Source organism: Acomys minous, assembly GCF_964271855.1.
Source record: "Acomys minous genome assembly, chromosome: 3".
NCBI classification, from domain to species: domain Eukaryota; kingdom Metazoa; phylum Chordata; class Mammalia; order Rodentia; family Muridae; genus Acomys; species Acomys minous.
In genome coordinates this window covers 33,341,304-33,364,471 of record NC_140485.1, presented here as the reverse complement: position 1 = coordinate 33,364,471, position 23,168 = coordinate 33,341,304, and the positions used below count along the sequence as shown (strand labels likewise).

The window sequence follows — 23,168 nt, the reverse complement described above, 5'->3', positions numbered from 1 at the left end:
CAGTCTTTCAGAATCAACTCAAAGGCTAGGCACAATTTGCTTGGTGATAAATAAATACATAATGAAAAGCTAAGGATAAAATGGAAAATCTTTAGAAACACCTAAATGTTTTCTAAATTTATGACAACATTTTCATTAATATTAGAGAGATAGGCATGCTCCAGTAAGCATTGAAAATGACTTTGAAAAAACTCCTTGCATTCAAGATGACAACCTCGAAATTCAGAATTCAAGGCTGGCCAACATGAAGCCTTTGTCTAAAGAGAAAAATCAGATAACATGGATAAAACATTTAAATTTTTAATTTTTTACCCTTTGAAGACCTCTCAGATCATTTTTTTAAAATGAGGCTAGAGAGAAAAGAAAATTATTGCATGACACTTGAAGGCAGTGATTTTTGGTCTGTCTATAAGCTGCCTCTGCAGTAGATAGAATATTTTGAGGATGATGTAACAATTAGATTCTGACTCCACTTACAGGGTTGGTCGCAGACTGAAAACTGTTTTCTCCTCTGGGGAGGGAGGCTCCAACATGCTTCTTAATACAGACTTCATTCTAATCTGCTCCAAGGAGCCGTGTCGTCTGGCAGAAGTCAAAGGAAGTGTCCGCGTCTGGCTTATCACCGTGCTTCCGGTAGGGGTATTAGAAGTCGACCCTTGAAAGTGGGCTTTGGTTATGCTTGGGGCACTACCCACGAATAACGTGTCATTCGAACTTGTTTCCCCTGATTCTAACCTGCAAGGGCATCATCTAAGAAGTCCCAGAGTGAGACGCATGGGTGGAAAGAAAGTTGCTTCTTAGAGTTAAACAAGCTCTGCAGGGACAGGCTGGACTGGGTATCAAGTGACGCAGCTGAGCACTGTGGACCCAGCACCCCCAGTCTCTCCTCCAGAAGCTTCTGGGAGGGACGTTGCTAAGATGCAGCAGACAAGAGCAGATCTTAAACAAAAGAAGAAAACAGAAGAAGAAAAGAGCTAGAAAATGTTTCATTCTTTCCATTTTTGAGCACCACTTGAATGATTAAAAACGAAGAGAAAGAAAGACACCTGGCTATCTACCAGAGTAAAAAATAATTACTTCTACTGGGGAAACATATATATATATCCATCATTATACTTATGGATAAAATAAGTTCACTGTCCTATAATTGTCTAGGCTTGGCTATCCATTTCCCCCTAGCAACCCTTACTAATGGCAGACTTTTGCTGTCTCTGTGGTTTTGCTTTTTATTGAATTTAATACAGTTGGAATTATTCAATAGTTGTACTTTCCCAGCTGGCTTCTTTCACTTACTAATACGCGGTAAGGTTCCTCTTCCCTTTTCATAGATCTGTAGCTCATTTCTTTTTAGAGATGAGAAATATCCCCTTGCCTGGATGGACCATAGATTATTAATCTATTCACCCACCGAAGGACATCTTGGTTGTTTACAAATTGGAGCAATTACGGACAAAGCTACTACATTCCCGTGCAGGTTCTGTGTGGACAGAATTATTCATCTTCTTTGGGTAAATACCAAAGGATGTTGTTTCTGCACAATATGACTAAGAGTGCTGTGAGTTTTCATAGATAAACGCCTGGCTCAGCCGTTATCAGAGAAGCTCCTGCAGCAGAGGGGAACAGTATAGAAAGACTCACAGCCAGATGTTCAGCAGAGAGTGAGAGACCTTGCAACACGCAGCCCTAGATGGGGTATCTCCAGCAAGTCCTTCCCCTCGGGCCTCAACGACACCCTCCTCCGCCCCTGCATGGAAAAGAGTGAAAAGGCTGAAAGAGGGTCCTTTGTGTATAGATTATAATGTCCAGCTTAGTCTATCTATGGCATTCCTGAGTGTGTGAACAAGAGGATCTCTGATTCTTGCACCTTGTCTTGGGCTCTTTTCCTTTTGTTTGTTTGGTTCTACTCCAAAGTGTTAGTCTTATATTGTTATATTAGTATGTTATATAATATAATATGATATTTGGTATGTTATTATCCCTAGAAGCCTATTTGTTTTCAATAACAGAAAGGGAGTGCACCGGGATGGGAGGGGCGATAGGGAGGAACTAAGAGAGGTATAGGGAGAGGAAAACATAATCAGGATATCTTATATGAAAGAAAATTCTATTTTCAATAAAAAGGTGGAATCTACTAAATCAGTAAAAAACAAAACAAAACAAAACACCCACTGAGAAGCTGGTGAATGGGGCTATGGCTTGGAACTCTACAGAGAACACCATGGTTTTGAAGGCAGAAATGCCTTCAAAGGACCGTTGTAACATCATTGTTTGCTGAAAGAGCTGACTTTGAACTATCTATTTTGGCTTTTTTTTTTTTCCAGAGCTGAGGACCGAACCCAGGGCCTTGCGCTTGCTAGGCAAGCGCTCTACCACTGAGCTAAATCCCAAACCCCGATTTTGAACCATCTAGTTCCTGATTTCTTGTTGATTTCCATTGCTTCAGTGATTTGGGAAAAAAAAAAAAAAGGTTTTGCTGAGCTTTGCACAAAATTGCTAAATTGTCTTCCAAAGTGGTCATGCCATCTTCCGTTCTTACTGTGAATGAGAAAGAATTTCTATTACCCCACATGCTCCCCAGCACTAAGTGGTGTTACAGGTTAAGATTCTAGCCACACTGTGGGTTAGAAATGTTTTCTTATTGTTTGAATTTCAATTCTTTACTGATACGTAATGTTGACTGTCTTTCCAAATTTTTATTAGCCGTTAACACATTTCAGATGATGTTTATTTTAACAACTTTGTCTCACTTTAAAAAATTATTTTTTAATAATTTATTCAGATTATATCCTGATTGTTATCCCATCACTTGTATCTTCCCATCCCTCCCCTTTCACTCTATTCCCCTCCCCTAGACCTCTGACAGAAGCGACCTCCTCCCTCACCATATGATCACAGCCTATCAGGTCCTTTCAAAATGATTTTTATTTGCTAGTTGTTGTGTTAAATTTTAAGAACGTACGGTTTTCATTAATTGTCCTTTGCAAATATTGTCATTCTTGTGATTTTTCTCAAATAGACCTCTATCAGTTTCTTTTCTCATTGCTGAGACCAAGTTTAAGCAATTTAAGAGAGTGTGTGCTACTTTCAGATTACACCACAGTCATGTGAAAGGCATGGCTTCAGGACTCACCCACAGTTGGTCAATTACAACTAGTCAAGAAGCAGAAAGTGCTCAGGAAGCAAAGTCAGCCCATAAAACATCAAGCTCCGACGCAGTGACGTACTTCAAGTACATTACCGCCTCCTGTCCAGTAGTCTTTAAAAGAAGCTGCACCAGCTGGGGACTCAGGTATTCAAACACACAAGACTACAGGGAACACCTTATATTTTAAACCACAACAAGACATTACACACATTCATAAGTCTAGCTAAGTATTTCGTTTGAGGGTATGCTAATACACACTGTATTATATTTTTTCCAAAGAATTTGCTTATTTATTATTTTTATGTGTGCATGCCTAATTGAGTTTCTGTGCACCACATGTGTGCAGGAGCCTGTGGCGACCAGAAAAGAGAGAGTATTTGATCCCCATGAACTAGAGCTACAGGTAGTTAGGAGCTTTCTCTGTGGATGATTGAACCTAAGTCCTGAGCAAGAGCAGCAAGGACAATTAAGTGCTGGGCCACCTCTCTAGCCTCTGTATTGTGTTTTTTAATCACAAATATTACTTTTTGGTTATTTTTGCTAGCACATGGCAAAGTGATAATCTTTTGTAAACTAACGTTTGGGTACAATAAATTTTCTATAATTGCTTATTGATTCAAGTTATTATTTAATCAAAAATTTAAGCTTTTCTAAACATAAAGTAGTCATCATTTGTATATGAAAGTAGTTTTCTTTTCTTTCTTCCTTTGCAAACTGTGTGTCTGCATGCTTTGTGTTTTTCCACACAGGCACTGGAACTCAGTACACAAGGAATACGTCAGATCCATGGAACCCACCCTGCCTCAGCCTCACAAGTACTGCAAATGTAAGCATTAGGTACCATGGCCTCCTACACACATGCTCTTTCCTGATGATCACACATTAGCTAGAATTTCAAGTACAATATTGTAAAGGAAGGATAAAAGGTGTGCATCTCCCCCTTAAATCTCCCTCTAGTAGAAAAATCTAGTATCTTACCATGAAACACTATTTTAGCTCTTGAGATTTCTTTCTTTCTTTTTTTTTTTTATGTAAGTAATTTATTCAGATTACATCTGAGTAAATTACTGAGCTAATAACATCTCAACTGTTATCCCCTCACTTATATCGTCTCGTTCCCCCTCCCTCCCTCTTTCATCCTATTCCCCTCCCCTAGGTCTGTGCCAGAAGGGGACCTCCTCCCCCACCATATGATCACAGCCTATCAGGTCTCATCCTGGCAACCTGCTTCCCCTTCCTCTGAGTGCCACCAGGCCTCCCCACCAAGGGGAAGTGATGTTTCTTATCACATCGATGGTTCTTTCCTTAGTTTGCAAACAATTTTTAATGTATGCATTGAGCTTTCTTCAATCTTTTCTTACTGTGTGTTAATCTAATGTACTTTACTAAGAAAATATTTTTTTACTCAGTTTTGAGACTGCCCCAGAGGTATGGCAAGACTCGCTGACAAGAGCCTTCTGGCTGTGGCTCAGCATGACAGACAGCATCTTTAAGGGGACAAGCAGGTGTAAGGGGGACACTGTACAAGACAAGATAGGAAGCCTGAGATCTTGGCACTGCTAAGATAATTTGTCTAAAGTATAACCATTCAATTCCTTAGTGACTTCCCACTAGATCTCACCTCTAAGGGGACCTACCATCTCTTAACGTTGCCACACTAGGGAATAACCATAAGAACCTTTGTATTTATCTATGTATTTATGTACTTATGTGTATCCAACCACAGCATGGCCTTGTCACATGAAAGTCCGCTTATTCAGTTTTAGCCTCCCAGTATGATAAATTACAAAAAGTGATTTTAAAATGTTGAACAGTGCTAGTATATGTGTGATAAAACCCATTTGGTCCTAGCGTTAAAATTTTAAGTAATACTAGATTCAATTTGCTGGTTTATTGTTCTAGGTCTTAGCATTAATATTCAAAAAAAATCTAATATTTTGGTGCAATTTGAGCATGAGTGTAATTCTAGCTTCATGGAATGAGAGTGGAAATAATCCTTTCTAAGTGGATCTTGCAATGAAGGTTATAAAAATTTTGTAAGAATATTTTCTCAAATGGTTGATGAGCTTGCCAGTAAATGTATCAGGGCCTGGAGCTTTTATTTTTGGAAAATTATTACTATAATTTTAACTAATTCCTCTTTTAAAACATATGCATCCCAAAGGAACATTGAGAAAGAACAAACCAGATCTAAGCAACAACAACAGTTTCTGACAACAGCTTGTTCTTTCCCCCAAAAAACCACAAAGGAAAAGACACAACGAGAAAGAAATATTGATGCACATGTTTCATTCCCGTGTGTACTACAGAGATATTCTGTTTTTCCAAAAGCACCTGCAGAAAAATACCTGAATGGAAGTACATCATCCCAGCATCCTGATCATGATGCCCAGATAATATCTAGAAAAGCCAAACAGTTTCTATTCCCTTCTGAATAGTGATGCAATACTCCCATTGGGTATCTCATGGAAATCCAGATCTTCACCTCCCCACTATTGTTTTTAAATTTACATGTATTACCTGTATTATCTGTAGGCCCAGCTAGCAATCAATCAAGACAAAGACACTTGCTATATTTTAAAATAGCCTTAGTTCACCTGGGCCAGGGCAGATATCAATCCTCTAAACTACTTTTCACAGTAAGGCCTCAGGCATGGGATCCCTGTCTCAATCCCATGCCATCTGCTTCTAATAACTTCTATCAAGCTACCTCTCATCCATAATCCCAAATACTTGCTCATGTTCTTCATCTGGGCTGGATTCTCCATCCACACCGTGGGCCATGTGCTTCTCCTCCAGCTGACCCATGGCAGCCTTCCTCTCTTCACTTCAGGTCTCTCTCCTTTTCCCTTTCTCCTGGCAGTCCTTCTTCTTCCCAGAATTCCTCTCTCTCTCTCTTAGCCCCACCTATCTCCTGCCCTGCCCAGGTGGGATGGCTTTTTATTAAGCGTAAGGTGGGTCAGACAGCAAGCAGTAATTAGCATCAAAATACATCAGCCCAGCTGGTTTTTATAGTTGAAGTTGAATTATGTTTCTTGTAAGGATAATTGAGGGTGGATCCTGATTCCTAATCAAATTCTAATCTGAGTCTGTAACTTTTTATGGGGTAAATGAGAACGTTGATATCCATATTGTGATTGAAAGATGCATATTAATTCCTATAATTTGGTTAATATTGTGGTGTTTATTTACATTTTTTATCACTTGTGGTCTTATTTAATGTGCACCGTATCCTCTTGGGTATGTTTATCCTTCTCTGTATTCTTTCTAGAACTTTATCCAAATCTACCTTCATACTCATAAATAATTTTAATCTGCCAATATCATGGGTAATCTCACTTTATCCTTCACTTTTAATAAGTAGCTTTTTGAATGTTACAGTGCTCATTGACTATTGTGGCCCTTTTGTCTTTAAAGTGTAAATATAGTGTACTTTAATAAAATCACAACTTTGATTTAAAAAAAAAAAGTACATCAGCCCATCCCCCAGCACCCCCCACACAGATAGGAGTGCCGACTAGTCGCTCTTCCAGCTAGCTGGTTGGGGCAGAGCCAGAGAAAGCCAACCAGAGATCCAGTCCCCTCACCACCTAGTTAGTTGCCACAAGGCCACCATGCCTGGTAGCAGTAGAAGAAGGGGTGGGAATATGACTGTCATCCCCACCCAGCAACAAGGAGGAGACCTTCCCTCGCCCCACCTGAGGGCCAACAAATATTGAGTGGGAAACTGAAAAGAAAAAATACAAAAGTCTATAATTGTAGTTAGAAAACTTCCCCCATCCTTAGAATAAGAATATTTTTTAAATGTCCTGATAAACCTTTATAGAACATTGTATACAACAGTCTTGTCAAGCACAAATGGGATATTTTACCAACACAGGTTATTGGCTGAACCATTAAACCATAACACACCGGAAAGAACCAAAATGAGTGTGTTCTGTGGTCACAGCATTCTTAGGATTCAATAATACATCTCGAAAGTCTCTGAATGTCTCAAAACAAAACAGATTTCTAATAACTTAGAGAAACAGCTCTCAAAGGAAACAGGAATCCCATGAAAACTCATCAGCCTTTATATCTGAGTGAGAAGGCAATCACTGGAGCATTTCAGAGATCAGATTTTAGTGAGAGGAACGTAAAAGAAGGCTTGGGAGATCCACCTACAGCTGAGACAAAAAGCACTAAGTAGTTGAGGGGACTCAATGGCATTACTGGCAGGAAACTTCAGGGAAAAAAAAAGAATAAAAATAAAAAACTTTTTTAAAAATGCATTTCTACACTGAAAATAGGAATAATACATGCCACACCTTTGTGAAGTTTTAATACAGGGTCTACTAAGTATTTACCAAGAACAGGGGTTGACCATCCCAGGTGATGCTCAACGAGAGCCAGTAGACAAGCCAGTGCCATGGAACTCTCAAGACAAGCTATATACCTGGTCCTAGCGCCTACCCAACAACAAAGGCATGTGTTATTTACATAAAGGGCGTTTTAATCTATACCTAAGTAGCCCATAAAAATCATTTTAAAGAGTAACTAAAGGAAAATTTTCAGTAAACAAATAGCCCTTGGAGGGAGCTAGGAGTTGGAGGGAAAAAAACAAAAAACATGTGTTCATATTCTTGAGCCTGCTCTCTTAAGCAATGTATTCAGCAGCTCAAACAAATAGCATTTCCACATCGTTGCTATTTACAGCCATAGCCTAAAGCACCAGGATCAGACTCCGCGTCTGATTAAACTAAGTTTTATAAAGAATGACAAAATAATTGGTAAAAACATTTCAGCTTGGGTATGTAAAACAGAAAAATCCAAAGTAGCAAACGCTCAAAGTACAATGGATTTGGGAGAACAACACCGTCTCTTCTCTTTGGCATTTCTCTAGGATTCATATCTTGGCTGACTGACAAAAACCTGTCCATCAGCTACAAGCCTGAGCCTATCAGCCTTACAAATCAGAGTTAATAAAAGTCAATCAGCGATGGTTTAACTTGCTTGCTACTGCCTGAAGCAGGATCCAGCCTTAGTGTCTGTCATCCCCTTAGAAAACACTTCTATGGCTGCCTATAAATTCTTGAAAACTTACTCATCTACATTTCTATAGATAGGAAAAGATCATTTCTATAAATATATGTCTGGCCAACACAGATGTGTGTGAAACCCTTACAGGTAAGTGCATAATTAGGAATTTCATCTCTTACACTTACAGATGGATAAAAAAGGAGTATCTCTCTTAAACCAATAAGAATTTGAAAAGCAGCCCCTTCAGAATCTTGCTCTATATGCACATGTCTCAGTGCAAAAGGTACTGGCCTCTACTTGTATGTTAGTTCATGACATTTTTAATAAATTATAGGTGTAGAGACAAATTCACTGCCCAAATCTATTTGATAATGCGCACCAAGATAAAGATATTGAACTTAAAATTGCAAACCACTAGTACAATTCTTGATTCTGTCAAATCAAAGTCTTTGACTACTATACCAGCAACAGCAGAATTTTCTGCCCGAACCCGTAGATCTTTCTAACCAGGCACATGTCTGCTGAGTGGTCAGCAGGACCTCTCAGAAATACTCTAGGAAAAACAAGAGTCTGAGAGAAGCTACTTCAACAAGTATGAGTCAGAAACCAGCTTCTCTCCTAACAATTCCCTCTGTTTTGGCATCAGAAATAAAATCTGGAGATCACACACACAAAAAAGCCTGTGCCACTTTCTCATTTGCTTATTCAGCAAGCAATGAGTGGCAGCAATGCAGCTTCTATGTCTGTGATTTTAACAGCAATAGTATGTGAACCATGTAGATAACCTCAGATATTTCTTAAATGTCTATTTAATTTAAATTTATCTAATGTTAAGTATATATTGAACATATATGGTTAGTTATATTTTTAAAACTACAAAGGAATTGGTCCAGCTAAGTTTTATATAATATTTAGTTCAATTCTCTATGCCCAGATATTATTGTCTTAGAGTGTAACCAAATTAAGTATTCCTTAAAGACATATCCAATTTTACATATCAGTTATTTTTGAAATGCTCATGTCTTCATGTGGCTAGTGACTCTCATACTGAGCAGTAAGATTCTAGTGACAAAGGTACAAGAGCAAAATAAACACTTGTCCTGGTAGGTTCAACTGTTGTAGGAAAGACAGGGAAAAATGTGAGTAAGCGTAAAATGTCAGGTTGTTGCAAAGCCCTAATAGACATAAGTGATCTGGTTCCAGTAGTCTCTCTCAAGCCACCATCACTATTACCACCATCAGCACCACCATCAGTGTCATCATCATCCTCATCCCACCATCACTGCCAACAGCAGGATTCTCAATGCTCCCTGTCATTGCTGGATTCCTAACTGCTCTTTTCCAACTCAGCCTTCCACACGGATGGAGAGGATTTCCATTCACTCAGAACATTCTTTGCCATAAAATATAAGACATTAAAACACACTAAAAAGTTAAAGAATGTAAATATATATATATATATATATATATATATATATATATATATATATATATATACACACACACACACACAGATGTTTATATAATAAACAGATGTTGAGTGCTCACATGCTCATTGCATACCTCTCTCTCAATTATGCGCAACAAATTAGTAATGTGTTCAAATATTAAATTGTATAAATGATATACATGTTCACAATTATATTGAAAAGTATATTCATGTTTCTGAATTATATGCATATTAAATTTATTCAACAGCTATCTCTGATATATATTTTTCAGCTTTAAAGTTTTATATTGGGTTGGTTTTACCTCAGGGTTTATTCTAAGAAAAATAATTCCTTGGTCACAAACTAGGGGAAATTTGAGACTTTGGAGATGATAAAAAAAAAACTTCTCTCCAGTAATTCTATCTAGCTTGTCTTTGATAATGTTATCCCTCTGCTGTGCAAGCAGCAGCCTATACATTCTCATGGCTCTTCGTTTCATTATCTTTAGCTGTTCAATGGAGAATGATGGTGGTCCTGTGATATTTCAAAGTTTTCTTTTTCATTATTTGCTTCTGTGCATGGATATGCATTTTTTAATGCTTGTTGAGAAACATGTCTCCTCCCTGCACCTTTATCTCTGCTTTTTTTTTTTCATTTGCATGTCTTTCAGCAGTAACAATGACGGCCCTGAGGGGAAAGTTGGCACCTCATTTAATGTTTTATGATTTTGAATTTTTTTCTACTTATCCTCTATCTGTGCTATAAGTCTATCCAATTTTTTGTTATGATTTCTACTTTTATTGTCACGCTTGGAAAGTCCCCTTGTCAAAAACATAAATTTATCTTCCTGATCTTTCCAGCCACTTTGTCTAAGGTCATTGCCTTCCAGGGCACTATTCTCTCCTCTCAGAATGCAGAGGAGATAATTGTCTGCAAGTCTGTAGTGGTTCAAATAGGCATGGCCCCTATGGACTCATTTGTGTGAATGCTTGGCCCGTAGGGTGAGGCACTTAGGAGGTGTGGCCTTGTTGGAGGAAGTGTGTCACTGTGGGGGCGGGCTTTGAGGTCTCCTATCCTCAACATCTGCCCAGTGTAGGACACAGTCTCAATCTGCTGTCTTCGGATCAAGATGTAGAACTTTGAGCTCCGTCTCTAGCACCATGCTGACCTGGACACTGCCATTCTTCCCGCCATGACGATAGTGGATCTTAGCCAGCCCCAATTTAATGTTTTCCTTTAAAAGAGTTGCCATGGCCTTGTGTCTCTTCACAGAAATGGAAACTCGAACTAAGAGAAGGTCTCTCCCTTCAACACTCTTTCCTTCTCTTCCCCTAAAGTCTATGGCATGTTAGAGCAGAGGAAAATCTGCTGTGTCACTTCAGAATACAGCTTCCCAGAGCTTTAGTGACTCGCAGTGCTCCTAGGTCATTGCATACTTGCAAAACTATTAGGCAAGTTTTCAGAAAAGTAATAGAGATGGAGACAGGGTTAGAGTAGGAGCCAGTCATGAACTGATAACCAGGTATCTGCTTGCTAATTCTGGTTCTTCTGTTAACAACTTGGGTTCTGCTCTCTGAACCCACCATTTTTGGTGACCCTCATGCTATCATTTTTCATTGGTAGCTGCTATCTGAATCTACTTTCCATTTACTCTTCTGAGAAACATATTCCAAAGTACAGAGCAAACACTTCAAACTAACCTAAGTTATGAGTTTTTCATATAAATAAGACTTAAAGGAAGACAAAAGTTTAACCTTCTCCCATGGAATATGTGGTAACAGGGGGGAAAAAAATCTCAATTACTCAAAACGTATTTATTGGTGAGGAAAAAAATCATTAAAGCTTGAAAATTTCTAAACATGGTGATTATTAAAGAAGAAATTTTTTCTAACTTAGAAATATCACAGATAATAGAGTTGAATTTATTTTTTACCTGAATAAGAAATAATGAAATTTACTAGGCAGGGAATCATCAAGAAAATATTAAGCTTTTCTTTATACTCTACCCAATGGATAATGAACTGCTTCACTGGACAAGAACTTATTTGAGGCTTGGATTTATTAGAGCATTTTCTGAGAGTCGAATTCCAGGCCAGAATTATCCACTGATAACTGAATACAAATTTTGGCCTTCTTTTTCGGTTTTGTGAACTGCCACCTTTTCTAAATACAGAACAGATTTTGTAGTTTGTTTTGCAGAAAAGGCCTCAATGGAATTTGATAGCACAAAATCATTTATTAATGTGATTGTCTTCTGAAGAGAAATTATGCTTAATGTTAGCAATGTGAAGAGGCTGTCTTATCAAACATGAACTAATAATAAGGAGAATTTTGTAAAAAAAAAAAAAAAATCCAACCTCTTGATAGATTACTATACAATTTTGATGAATTTTAAATTCAACAATAAATGCAACTAGTTTAGGACCTTATTGACATTAAATTCCATCCAATACAACAATAGATAGGAATGAGAAAGTGTCTTTGAAACAATGACTATTACTCATTGCAATATTTAAAGAATCCAGTCCTTAAAAAAAAAGAGAGAGAGAGAGAATCCAGTCCTAGTCAATATTTCTCCTGATTATAACCTAATAGTATCTTGATATAAGGCAAAGGAATAGAAATTAGTAAAATTGAATTGCATTATAAAAGATAAGAGACTTGTCTTCACACCTATGCTTGTATTTAGTTTCCTTTAGTTTTCTTGGTTTTGAAGCTATAGGTCTCAGAAGTTAAAGTAAAAGTTTCCCAATTTTATGTCACAGTGTACATTTTCCTGTGCTTACTAAAAAAATAGATAAGGTTTACATGTTCGGACTTAAAACACTTAGCAAAAAGAGGACTGGTCATCTTTCTATCTGATTTATAAAAGAAGTGTCCATGTATCTATGGTGTCCAAAATTCCATATGTAGTACTTGTGCTGTCTTTTCCTCAATCTTTTGCTTTTTCAGAGGTGATTCCATGCAATTTTTTCATGTCTGACTAAGAATTAGTCCCTAATCAAGGAAAGAGCAATTTTTGTTGTCACAAGAAAATGGGCAACATTTTGTCCTGTGCTTGTTGCTCCTTTAGACACCTTCATGGATGAAGAACCCAAGTGTGTTCCTGAGTCAATGGACGTTCCACTAATGACACCACTTTAGCATTCTTTTTCTTTTTTACATTTAGTTTTATTTTATTTTATTTTTAAATTATTTTTATTTTTTAATTAATTTATTCAGATTACAACTCAACTGTTATCCCATCACTTGTATCCTCCCACTCCTCCCTCCCTCCCACTTTCACGCTATTCCCCTCCCATAGGTTTATGACTGAGGTGAATCCCCTCCCCCACTTTATGGTCATAGGCTATCAAGTCTCATCTTGGTAGCCTGCTTATTCTTTCTTTGAGTGCCACCAGGGCTCCCCACCAAGGGGAGGTCACCAATTATGGGGCACCAGAGTTCATGTCAGAGTTAGTCCCTGCTCTCCACATAACTATGGAGAATGTCCTGTCCATTGGCTAGATCAGAGTAGTGGTTCAATGTTTACTACTTGTGTCGTCCTTGGTTAGTATACCCAGAAAATGTTCCACCACATAACAGGGACATATGCTCAACCATGTTCATAGCAGCCTTATTCATAATAGCCAGAACTTGGAAATAGCCTAAATGTCCCTCAGTTGAAGAATGGATAAAAAAAAAAACTGTGGTACATTTACACTATGGATTACTACTCAGCTTTAAAAACAAAAAAAACAAACAAAAAAAAAAAAACAAGGAAATCCCAAAATTTGTGGACAAATGGATAGAACTAGAAATGATCATATTGTCATATTGAGTGAGTTAACCCAGAAGCAGAAAGACTCACATGGTATATACTCACTTATGATTGGGCACTAGCCCAAAAGGCATGTCCCAAGAAAGTCTTCAGTTACCAGGAGATTGGGATAGATGTGAGGACATCCTACTAGGGCTCTAGGTAAGAGAAATATAGGTGATGGGGAAATAGAAGGATCCAGAGGATCTTAGAAACCTACAAGAAGAACATGGTAACAGGTAGATCAGGGCCCAGGGGGTCTGGTCAAACTATTGCACCTTAGCATTCTTTTTCCTTCTGTTCCTGCGGGGAATAGACCACAAAGTCAGGAAGTACCTCCTTCAAGGACTTATCTCACTTGTCACATTCTTCTCTTCTCTGAAAGTTACTTTATTATCAGTTGATTGACTATGGGAAAATGAGAATTCCAAGCTGTATGCCCTGTGACTTGGGTCTTCTAAACTCCCTGCACTTCAGTGTATTTCTCAAAGCTGTCATCACCTGTTCATGAATCAATGCTACAATTCTGTCATGAAAGGTCCTCAGACTGAAGTCTAATCTACACACCAGGCCAGGCAGAGCAATGCTATTATGGTACTGGGCAAGGGGGGTAAAAATCACAGAAGTATGAGGTGAACATACAGGGGCTGTAACAAGCAGGGTCCTGGAGTAACCTGAAATGCTCTTAAGAAAGGATGGACTCGTTTGATAGAGCCCAGGCTTCCCCTTTGTTTTACTGGCTCCACCCTATACCTGCTTCTGAGGAGTTGCATAACTAAGGAGAGCAGTGAGGGCCATAATACATCACCCAGGCTCACATTGATTTAGTGCTGAAGTAAATGTCTTACACGGGTTTTCAAAGCGTTCCTCACTCTAATCCTTGCAGATGAGACAGGATTCAATCTAAGGTTCTGTTAAGGTAGACATGAATCCAGAATTCAAGCCAAGATCACATGGCTTCAGGGTGCTCAACTAGAAAATACAAAAGTAAACTACAATTTGTCAAAGTTGTTATCCTACCCACAGGTGTTCACAGAAAAAGTAGCAAAGATAATATCTTGACTTTATTGTAGGAAAAAAACTTTCCCATTATTTTTAAAATTACAAATCACTATTTGAAGATTTCTTAGAAATTACAGTAAGTAGGAGGAAATAAACACGAGAAAGACAATGTGTATCCATTGCTGAGACAAAATGACTGAGAATATCAACTCACAGGAAAGAAAGGTTTGTTTTGAGGAGTACTTTCAGAGGATTCAGTGTCTGGTTAGTTGCTGTGTTGCTTTTGGGTCTAATGCTAAACCTCTGGCAGACAAGAAGCAAGGGGTAGAATGGGGAAGCACATGGGGTCTCAACACTACCTTTAGGACTATGTACCCCAAGACCTTCCACCCTGTCCCTCCTCCTGAAGATTCTTGTTAATCCCATCAGAATCACCCACTGACAAATCAACCTTCACCGCATGATTTTTGGGGACACTCAATACCCAAACAACAAAAGAAACAGTATCTCGGTTGTGGCACCTATTATGTCAGGCCCTTTGCTAGCTACTTCCTATTGGATCCCTTGTGAAATTGTCTCCACAGCCCTTACAGTAGGCAGTGAGTGTTGTTACTTGTTTCCACTTTACAGGTGGAGAAGCTGAGGCCTGGATAGATTCTGAGATCTGTTACACTTCCATAATAAAACAAAAAATACTGACAGTTTGCTATCAAATGTAAAAAACCTTGCCTCAGAAGCACTAAAAGGCATAATTATTTAAGCTCTAACTTCCTCCAGTTATCTGTGTCTTTACACATCTGATGTCATAAAATATGACATGTTTTTAACAATTGTTTCCATGGTGAGACAGTCAAGGAAGGAAAGAAGAAGGATGGGGTCTCCCTACTGCTCCCCCATACTCTTTCTCCATCCCATCCGTGGTTTCTCACTGGAAAAGAAATAAAAGACTGACCCTGTAGGTGAGGCAGACCCAAACTGCAGATATACGAGAAGCATGTGTGGGAAAGATGAGACTTGGGCAACAAAAGAATCTAACCAGCCACTTCTCTACTGATTGGAAATGGGATCCGGAAAACCACATTTCATGTGGTATATAACAACCACCTAGAAATAGTAAAAATGATGTAGGGAAAACTCCTGAGTCTCCTGTGTACAAATGAAGAAAGCAACACCATGGTAATATTGCCAAGACTTCATTCTGGCTGTTTTATACCGCATGTACACTCACCATGACTAGATAACTTTATGATGTGGAATGCATCCTTAGGTCAAAGCTAGTTTCTTCCTGCTTAGGTGTTAAATCGTTAGCAGTCTGGGGAAGGGAATAATTCCGAACACTCTCTGCCTCCCCCACAAAATGTGTGCTGCCTTCTGGGAGGAGACAAGCTTTTTAAACTTGGATTAACCACAGGCAGTGAAAATAACACCTTCCCGCGCGGTTTGGTTTCCTCCTGTTTCTGTGCCTTAACAACGTCACTTTTCCTATTGCAGCTTCTCTGATAAAGGGGTCCATGTTAGCCTGAAGCACGGGAGCATAAGGACACGCACTCTATTCTCACTTAAGTGTTCAATAGATGCTACTTGATTTCAATGAACCAAGAACCTTTTATAGCTAAAAAAAAAAAAAAAAAACACTTGTTTGGTTGCTTTTGTGGAAGTTTGAGCTGAAGTAAAACTGGAGTCTTACATTTATTAAAAGCCCTTTTAGAAAATTCTTGGTCGGGGTCTATCCTACCTGGAAACCACTCTTTCATTGCCTTTCCTGCTCACCGAGGTGACCTGGTCACATATTTTGAACCACAGCCTAACCCTCAATATTTTGACTGCTCATATCTCTTGAGCCAGATCTCTAAAGTCAGGGAGAAAGAGAGCTAAGAGATAACTATCTAGGCAGTTCTGACCTTCGTTAGAATCATGTTGCCTACAATTTTCTGCTTTCTTTTCAGTGTGGAGAATGACCATGTGGACGCCAGAAGGGTATTGTGTAGGTTTGATGCTTATAAAAAAAAATTATTCTCAGTCAGCCTAGCATGGGATGTCTGGAGAAACAGTGATTGTAATGTAGATAAAAGTTGGCAATTTGGCAATATCTAGCAAAGACAAAACTAGGCATGACCTATAACTCAGAAATCCTTTTGTATTCATTTGTTTATTTGTAAGTGACCTAGGGGGAACATTTATTCTAAGGCACAAAGAGACATGGCTATGATTCAAATGGAATCATGCAATTAAATACTATACAACCACAACTTAGTTCTTTTTGAGTTGCTTTTACAACCATGACCTAGATCTATTTGCACTATTATTGACAACTCCCAGAATATACTATAATGAAACAAGCAAGATGAGAAAGGATTGATCTCCAAAACATTTTAAAGCTGAGCATGTTTGGGATGTGCCTATAATCTCCAAGTGGCAGAAGGAAGAAGAGTTGAAGATGACCAGATTGAGTTGTGTTAGATCCTGTCTCAAAATGTGCCCCATCCAAAAGAAAAATTAAAGTGTAAAGCATTTATAAAACAGTACTGTTGTATATAGTTGTGAAATGTACACTGCAAAAATAAAGCATAAAATAAAATATTTATGTGCATGAATTCATGGCCGTCATTCTATTTGCAGAGAAGGCGAATGGAAAAGCCTAGAGAAGGGTTGCTTAGGCATCCTCAGCTATATCTATAAATTTATTTCTTTAAAACACACAGATCTGAAGTACAATGTTAAGATTTGATAAAGTTGTGTTATGGGTCCATGGATTTTTATTATATATTATTCTCTATACTTGTCTGCATGTGTGAAATATTTCATTATAAAATATATATTTTTAAATCATCCAAGTACAAGAGTATTTCTCCAAGGAATCACCAAAGCAAGGAAAATAAAACACCCCATTCAACTTCTTTCCCTACAAGAACCATGAGTTATGGAGCAAGGAGTGTTTTGTATTTATGAGCGGGATCCTTCAAAAGGATGCCTCACATTTGTAAGTGAGTATCCTTGCAAATATCACTGCTCATACATCCTGGGTCCCAGACAAGGATATCCCACTTCAGATTTGACACCAGCTTGTGGTCCCTAAAGTATTAAGGTTAGTTCTGCTTAACATTTTATTACTTAACAGAACATTCAAGAATTCAGAGACGGGATCACCCGGCTAGCTCTGAGTATCGCCCCACCCTTGGAACACAGCAAAGATAACGGAGGGAGTGATTGACGGAAGGCATGAGCCCTCGGCATTGCTGCGTTGTTTATAGCTCTTGTAAGACCACAGTCATCGGAACACATGTGTGCACTTTTCCCTTAAAAAATCTTTTGAGGGGTGGTTGTGTGAAACAATGATCTGTTGAATTTAATTCACAGATCAAAGAGGAAGGAAATTAACCAACACAGTAAATTGATTATTTCATGGGTGACATAACCACGGCAATGATTTATCTTAATAAAGAGCAACTTCCCTCTGGTCCTTAACTGAATTCCAGCCAATGCAATAATACTCGGCTGTTAATGACTTTGATGTTGATGTGGAAAAGTGAATGACTGCATAATCACTGAAATGGGACCTCATCACAGTTGGAAACGTTTAAGCCAAATCATTTTGGACTGTGAAAAGAGCCCTGAGTGGTGGATATTGGCTGGCTACCAGATCTTCCGTCTTAACTAAACAGGGCCTGAAAACTTTATCATATCACAGTGCCCTGGCTGGAGCCTAATTCTGACGGCTCACGGGGCCTGGAGGTGAAGGTATATGTCTGTGGCCTCACGGATGGAAAAAAAGAAAAAAGAAAGAAAGAAAGAAAAGAAAAGAATTCCAGGGCTTAGAGCATGGGTAATAAATACGTGTCTATCAGCATTGAGCCGGGAGTGTAATTAGTTAAATCCATCTTTGGGAGAGGGAATAGAAGAAAGGAAACAGAAGTCAACTTAAAAAAAAAAAAAACTGAACCAAAAGCTTATTTTTATACCCCACGTTACTAAATATGGCTAAGAGCTTGCAAGACAGCATTAGTCATAGATGGAGGCCTCCACCCTCCCCCCTTCCACCCTCTTCACTAAATAACAAAACTAAAGTTAGACCTTCTCTCAAGCCGGTACACTTGATTATTATTATTTGAGTTACAGCTGAGAAGGCTGTGAAGAGAGGGAGGAACCGTGGATACACAGGCGACTCCCTGGTGCCCAGATTTTTTACTTGCCGGTGGGAGAATGAAAACAGCGCTGGTCTCAGCCCAGTCTCCAGTGGTCAACCCAAAGATTTCCTCTTGTTCTAAGATCCAATCAGGTCCTAGATAACATCAGCTTCCTCTACAGATAAATTATTGCATCCGTGCATTATAGCGCAAGTCTTCAGCAAGCCTCTCCGTCACGCCTCTATTCTCTCTCCGTCCTCCAGTTTCCAGCCTGCCCTCCTCCGCCCCCCCACTGTCCCCACATGCCCCTAAGCAGAAGCTCCAAGAAGCTTTCAAGTAAGCCTTGTCCAAGCTTTGGGGGCCACAGTACGGTGACCCAGACTTACTAAGAAGACAGCTGGAGGCATTTAAATGCCACAGAGCCCCCAGGCTTCAGAGATTCGACATGCCAGATCGCGAGCATTAAAAGAAAAAAGAAAAATCTTTGGGCGCAAAGGATTGTTAAGTTCTTCATCCGAGCCTGCAGCTGGGGCTGTCTCCAACCCCAACATTGAAACACTGAAAACGCCCAAGTGGCAAGATCAGGAGTCACCTGAGTGGTGCCCGTGGCCTCGCTGCACTGTGTCTTTGAACCCACCTTGGCCACTTTTACGCTCAAGGTAGCTTTTCCCCTCTAGGTGCCCAGCACGATGGCCCTAGTATGTGAATAACCTAACATGCTTTCTTTTCTGTCTGCAATGTCACAGATGGAATAGTCGAGGAAACACCCAAAAAGCCCTCACCCTCTCCGATTTCTTTTCCCCTTTAGTGCTCTCTAAACTACGTCTTCAATCACACAACAAATTCTTTTGTTTTATTCCCTCTTCTAAAATTCAATCTGAATCCAAGTGCTTTTAATTTTTAGCCACATTTTACAAGCCTGGACTTTCAGGGATATATGTTATGAAAGCACTGCAAGGAAAGTCTTTCTTGTCATCAAAACCATAATAATTATGTGTCAAAGATAATTACTGCTTGGTGTGTAGTACATCTAATACCAAGTGACAGAGAAAGTAGTGTACCGGCAGACAAGAGTAACTGCCGGCTGGCTGAAATCTGATATAAAATTAACCACCAGGCTCAAGTGCTCTGCCCACTGGAATTTCACCAGATAAATGTTAACTCCGCCTCCCCACATATCTTTTTTTAATCAATGGTTAGTCTGTTCATATTTGTTGTTGGGAAATTTCTAAAAAGTACATTTCTGTGTACACGCATGAACAATTAATATTATCTCTCATAATGGTGGAATGCTATAGTCCAAACCCCTATGTGGCTGTGAGGATTGCTAGACAGGGAGGATTGTGCATGCATTGGCTGGGAATGCAGCTCAAGTCTCAGGTAATAAGGAAGACGGGAGTTCAGAGCCACAACACCTGTATTTCTAATCAGAGTGCCATCCGGGAACCTGATGCATCTGTGTATATGCATTAACAGTTAATATTATCTCTCATAATGGTGGAATGCTATAGTCCGAACCCCTGTGTCCAGGCTTGTAAAATGTGGCAACACACACACACACACACACACACACACACACACACACACACACACACATGCAAGAGAATCCTACTCAAAAGTTTACTTCTGAGCAACTTTCTCATTGAGGATAAGGCTTCTCCTGACCCCTTTAAACCAGCTGTACCAGGGAAAATCTGGCTTAAACCCTGCAAAAGGAGGTGCAGATTACCAGCAGGGAGGGCTGTGTGGTTCACACATACCATGTAGCGGGTAGAGCTGAATATTGCCTGTGTCATCAGGCACAGAAGTATCACCAAAAGGTCAGGAGAGGTCAGAGCTGCTGTAAACTGTCCCCTGATTAGACAAAATCACCAACAGCTTTCCAAACACTAATTCTTGTCCTCTCCTTATGTACTAAGCGGCTTTTGTGCAGCCAGGTCCCAGGAGCACAGGAGCAGAGGGCTTTAGAGAACATTAGTGGTCCTCTGAGTTTGCAAAGGTACTCGTGGCCTCCTATCCTCTTTGTGAAGATTAAGCCCAAGGCCATCCGATCATTATTTCTGTGGCCCTAAAAAGTAAAGTCTGGGGCTTGTGAGCTTATATGCAACTCCAGCAAAAATCTTTTCCACTAGCAAGAATTGCACACATGTATTCCAAGTACTATGAAGACAAAAGCAAGAGGAATAAGACCTTCAGCTAAGTCTGGACTTTATAGAGAGACCCTGTCTAAAAAGTAAGAAAAAGAAGAAGGAAAACACTTGCTGCCAATTAATTGAAAAGGGCTGGTTGGCAAGGTGGGAAAGTGGCTCAGTCCATAAAGTGCTTGCCATGCAAGCATGAAGACTTGAGTTCAAGTCTCAGCACCCATGAAAAAAGGCAGGCATGATGGCACGTGTCTGCAGTCCAAGTCAGTGCTGGAGAGGCAAAGATAGGCAGGTCCCTAGTGGAGCTTACTCATCGGCCTTTCTAGGGAACTGTTGCTCAGCTCGATACCAGTGTGAGACCCTGTATGAAAAAAGAAAATTAAGATAAATGAATGACCCCCTGAGGAGAGACACCTGCAGTTGACATCTGATAGGCACACGCGCGCGCGCGCGCGCACACACACACACACACACACACACACACACACACACACACACGAAATCGAGTCATTCTGATGTCATGCTAAATTGCTTGTGTCCTCTATCAAGTCTACAGGAGTTTCCTTTCGAACCTCAGAAGTTATAGTGCTGAAAAGCACTTGAGATGGGGAGGAAGAGCCACCGTAGGCAGAGGTATGCGTCGCACGGTAGTGCAAATGATGGTAAGCACATACACCTACTAATGAAGGTTCTAAAAGGGGTCTGGCTCTGGGAGCTAGAATGATTAATGTCAAAACTCTCCAGTTGGTGACCATTTGTTTTCTTAGGAAACACTGCTTCATTGTCCTGCCAAACTAATGCAGGGCCTCAGAGATTTTATACAATGCAGATCATATTCGCTCAAAAAGAAAACAAGAAAAAAGAAAAGAAAAAAAAAGAAAGGAAGGAAAAAGGAAGAAGGAAGGGAGGAAGAAGAAAGAGAAAGAAAAGAGAGAGGGGGAGGGAGGACAGAGAAAGAAAGAAAGAAAAAAAGAAAGAAAGAAAGAAAGAAGGAAAGAAAAAAAAGAAGGAAAAGAAGGAAAGAAGAAAGAAAAGGAAGTCATTCCTTCCACCCTGGAAAGAAATCTCACATCCTTTGTGCCTAAGTCCTCAGACTCCTTTGGTGTTCCTGCGGACTTCTCACATAACATTTACCTGAGTCCACCTGCTTAAGAACACATGTTGTCGATGGTGGGCCCCATCCTCCACTAAAGGGTACAGAGAACAGAAAACTCCCTGCACGACATTGTACAAGTGCTAACACGTGGTCTTCTGTGGGTACAGTGGGAATAGAAATAGATTTGAATCACACGTCCATGAAAAAGAATGTTTTCAAGTTATTTGGACATACAAATATATCAATGCTGATCTCAAACCCAAAGCTTATAATGAACTGCACATATATCTATTCTCTCTAACACTAGGTTTTTAGAAATGAATGCTGTCTTCTGATTTGACCATTAGCAAGAGAAGTTGAGGGAGGGGAAAGGAAATGCTTAAACATAAAAGACTAAAACAGTGTTGTCAGGACTATCCACATTGTAATTTCCATTTATGTGAATTCAGAGTTTCTTCTAAAATATGGCAGGGAGGCCCACTAGGATCGTCTCTCTGCAAACTTGTGTTTCCAATGTGTGTGGCTTTTCTGAAGAGTACTTACGTGAGACTTTTACTATTCTCAGGATATTGTGATTGGACTGAAGGCTCACAGGGTAAAGGGCCATGTTGTCAAGGCTGGTGACTTGAGTTGGACTTCCTGAATCCACACCACAGAAGGGGAGAACTGACTCCAGCAAGTGGTCCTCTTCCCTCCATATATTTACTGTCCAAATACACACACCCACACCCACATGCACACATGCACGCACACAAACACACATACACACTCACTAACTCACTCACACTTGCACACACACATTCACTCACCTACTCACCCTCTCACACTAACACAGACTCTCTCTCTCTCTCTCTCTCTCTCTCTCTCTCTCTCTCTCTCTCTCTCTCTCTCTCTCTCTCTCTCTCACACACACACACACACACACACACACACACACACACACACACACACACACATTTCCAACCAGGTTCCTCTTTTTCTCTTTGTGACTAAAGAAGAACTTTCAAATGAAACATATTTATCTTCAGCCACACACACAAAAATAAATAACCTTGGGAAATTGTTAAAGAAAGAGAAGCTGGCAAACAATGCAAAAATAACAAATGGCCAAGATGCTTGTTTTTACAAATCAGTGCCACAACACAGCAGAGCATGGTGGCTGGCACATTTCGGAATCTACTGCTGTCAGTACATCATTCAATAAAGACATGCAGGGTTTTCACTGGTTTCTTTGTTTTATTTTTAACAAGAAAGCTATAAGACCATCTCTGAACGGAATCACGGTTTTTAACAAGGCTGCTTTAGACTAGTTTGTTCAGTATGGTATCTATTTGTTCATTGTGGTGCCTGTCCAGAAATATATCTGAATTGAGTATTGTGGCATATGCTTTTAATCCCAGCAGTTGGGA

General features: G+C 39.6%; 1 long non-coding RNA gene across 1 annotated transcript; it reads left to right on the top strand.

Annotated features, from left to right (window-relative positions):
* The first annotated feature begins 505 nt into the window (after positions 1 to 505).
* LOC311594010 lies at positions 506 to 15,950 on the top strand. Its single transcript, XR_014777901.1, has 4 exons — positions 506 to 633; positions 3,089 to 3,289; positions 3,895 to 3,971; positions 15,887 to 15,950. It is a non-coding gene; the product is annotated as an uncharacterized lncRNA (long non-coding RNA).
* Positions 15,951 to 23,168: the final 7,218 nt, after the last annotated feature.